The 3,487-nt window shown below is 39.5% G+C and overlaps 1 long non-coding RNA gene across 1 annotated transcript; it reads right to left on the reverse strand.

The window, feature by feature from the left end:
* Positions 1-525: 525 nt before the first annotated feature.
* LOC122225059 lies at positions 526-1,154 on the reverse strand. The gene is made up of 2 exons (XR_006205096.1): positions 938-1,154; positions 526-780 (listed from the first exon to the last, which is right to left on the reverse strand). It is a non-coding gene; the product is annotated as an uncharacterized LOC122225059 (long non-coding RNA).
* Between the last annotated feature and the right edge of the window lie 2,333 nt (positions 1,155-3,487).

A 3,487-nucleotide genomic window follows, 5' to 3' on the forward strand; every position in this document is an offset into this window, starting at 1 on the left:
TAAAGTTTATTTATTTTTGACAGAGAGTGTGAGTGGGGAAGTGACAGAGAGAGAGGGAGACAGAGGATCTGAAGCGGGCTCTGTGCTGAAGTAGAGAGCCCGATGCGGGGCTCAAACTCACGAACTGTGAGATCATGACCTGAGCTGAAGTCGAACACTTAACCGATTGAGCCACCCACATGCCCCCTAGTCTTTCACTATTAAATGTTCCTTGTAGATTTTCCATAGATACTTGTTATCAGGTTAAGAAACTTACCGTTTGTTCCTAGTTTGCAGAGGTTTTTTTTTTTCTTTTTTATTCAGGAATGGATATTGAATTTCGCAATGATTTTCTTTTTTTTTTTTTTTTTGAGGTGCTCATATGATTTTTTATTTTTAATCTGTTAATGTGTGAATTATTTTCATGATTTTCAGATGTGTAGGGCCAGCTGATGAGCAGCTTTGATTTCATCTGTAACCTTAATTCTTCTTTGCCATAGGTACTACTCTCTTATTACTGCTGTAACAAACTACCAAAACTTAGTGGCTTGAAACAACATTTATTCTTTTACAGTTCTGTATGTCAGAAGTCCAAAGTGATTCTTAAAGTACCAGAATCAAGGTGTCCGTGGGGCTGGTTCCTTCTGGAGACTTCCAGGGAATCTGCTCCTTGCCTCTTCCAGGTCCTGGAGGCTGCAGGCATTCCGTGGCTCCTGGCTACATTACTCTAATCTCTGCTTCTGTTGACACATCATTTTCTCCTTTGTCTCTGACAGTCTTGTGTCTCTCTCATAAGGATCTCTGTAAATACAACAGTACCTGAATAATCCAGAATTATCTTCCCCATCTCAAGATCTGTAACTTAATCACATCTGCAAAGTCCCTTTTGCCATAACAGTTCACACTCACGGGTTCTGAGGATTAGAATATGGAAATATTTGGGGTCTAATTATCTTACTTTTAAGTTCCAGAACTATGGTTCCATTTCATAGCAGATGGCTTTTTAATCTCCCTGAGGACATAACTATATTTATTCCGAAGTATTTTCTCTATATCCTCAATCACATTTGTTCTTTAGCGGGGAGGGCCAATTTTTCTGACGTTCGGTCCTGGTCCTCTTTCAAGGTGCATGTCTGTTCAAATATCTGACCGCTCTTGGCTGGTCCAGTTTGCAGTTAAAGGGTAAACTGAACAATAGTGAAAGCTGGCACACCGTTTATTACATCAAATATACATCTATTTCCTCATCAATGAATCTCCATTCTGGACATTCCAAGAGGATTTCATCAGTGATGACACATGAGCAGAAGGGTGCATGTCTCCAGTTTTTGTGCTCTATCACCTGGGTGTTGTATCTTGATTCCCTGGACATAGAACATGCTAAGTCTCCCAAGATACACCTCTACTTCTCACTACTTTGTGGGAGACTTTAAATGCAACCAACTCTTTCAAAAACAAAAGTGTCTGTTTGTACGTATGTATATGCTTACACATTTGCCTCGAATTCTGCTATGTCTATTTCTCCAATGCCAACATTCATGCTAAGAGCCCTTCCAAAATAAGTCATTTGCTTGGTCTATATACTGGTTCTCAGGGTTTTTTTCCCCGAGGGCAGAAGATGGCCACGAGATAGTCAATGTGCAGGATGTGAGCAGCTGTTGCAAATTTAGTTCTCTAGTTAATTTCTCTGATCATTTTCCCATGATCCCTGCAGATCTTTGTATTTGGTGACTCTTAGCTTGGCATTTCTCTGGAGATTCTGTGGGCAAATCAGCTTTAGCATCAGCAGTTGTTTCTCTCCAGAGGTGAGTTTTTCTGTCCTTGTTTCTCCTTTAGACCAAGCCGGTCTGCCTTATTTTTCTTTCTCTTTGATGTCTTGTTTTTCTATGATTTATATCCATAAGTGGAATTGCTAGGTCATCAAGTATGTTCATCTTCAGCTATACCGTAATTAATATTGCCACATTGTTCACTAAAGTGTTTGAAACAGTTTCCCTTCCCACCACAGCATATGAGTCCTCATTTATCCCTGTCCTCATAATCCTTAGTACTGTCATTTAAAATTTTTTTTTTATTTTGAAGAGAGAGAATGCACGCGTTCACGGGCCAGGGGAGGGACAGAGGAAGAGAGACAGAGAGAGACAAAAAGAGAGAATCTTAAACAGGCTGCATGCTCAGTGCAGAGCCTGATGTGGGGCTCCATCACACAACCCTGGGACCATGACCTGATCCAAAATCAAGAGTCAGTTGCTCAACCAAAGAGCCACCCAGGTGCCCCGGTTTTGTCATATTTTCTAGATTTTGCTTACCTGACAGGTACCTCATTGTAGCTTTAATTTTCATTTTCCTGGATATTGGAGAGATCGAGTATCTTCTCATATTTTATTGGGTATTTTAATAAAATTAACATTTTCTTGGTCGCTTATATGTTCTAGTTAGTAATTTTTTTTAAGTTAGTCATTCTTATTTATCACATTGAAATGCGGATATCTTCTGGAAACCTGTGGTCTTTTTTCTTTAATCACATTAGGTTTGATTTTTAAAAAATTGTTTTAACGTGTATTTATTCTTGAGAGACCGAGACAGAGAGCGAGTGGGGCAGGGGCAAAGAGAGAGGGAGACAAAGAATCCAAAGCAGGTTCCAGGCTCCAAGCTGTCAGCATGGAGCCTAACGTGGGGCTCAAACCCACGAACCATAAGATCATGACCTGAGCTGAAGTTGGACGCTTTACCGACTGAGCTACCCAGGTGCCCCTAAATGTGTATTTTTAAAAAATTTTTTTTAAATCTTTATTTATTTTTGAGAGAGAGAGAGAGACAGAGTGTGAGTGGGGAAGGAACAGAGAAAGAGGGAGACACAGACTCTGAAGCAGGCTCTAGGCTCCAAGCTGTTAACACAGAGCCCAACATGGAGCTCGAACCCACGCACCGTGAGATCATGGCCTGAGGACACTTAACTGACTGAGCCACCCAGGAGCCCCATAACTTTGATTTTTTTTTAAGATTTATTTACTTTATTTATTTATTTATTTAGTAATCTTTAGACTCAACATGGAGCTTGAACTCACAACCCCGAGATCAAGAGTTGCACGTTTTACCCACTGAACCAGCCAGGCGCCCCACATTAGCTCTGATGTTTAATTTACTGATTTTAATGTAGTATAATGTAACTTTTATTTATGCTCTATGTTTTGTTTGGGTTTTAGTTTTATTAAAGTAGGACTCTGCTACCATGAGTTTATATAGATACCCTCCTCAATGTGATGTGTGTAATAATAGTAATTTGGGGAAACTTGTGAGGACTCGCTTATTGATCCAGTAGTCATTAATTTTCATGACTGTTTATTGTATTCTCAAGTAGAATATCTATGTTTTGAATTGCAGACAGGATTCTTGTAAGGCAGGACTCTTTGATCAAACTTGTTAATCATGTTTCTGAAATTATTTGTCGGTTGTGTTGTTCTATTCCTTTCTGTACATAGTTTTTTTTGTCTGCTTTTCCTATTGA

The sequence above is a fragment of the Panthera leo genome, chromosome B4 (assembly GCF_018350215.1).
Source record: "Panthera leo isolate Ple1 chromosome B4, P.leo_Ple1_pat1.1, whole genome shotgun sequence".
NCBI lineage: Eukaryota > Metazoa > Chordata > Mammalia > Carnivora > Felidae > Panthera > Panthera leo.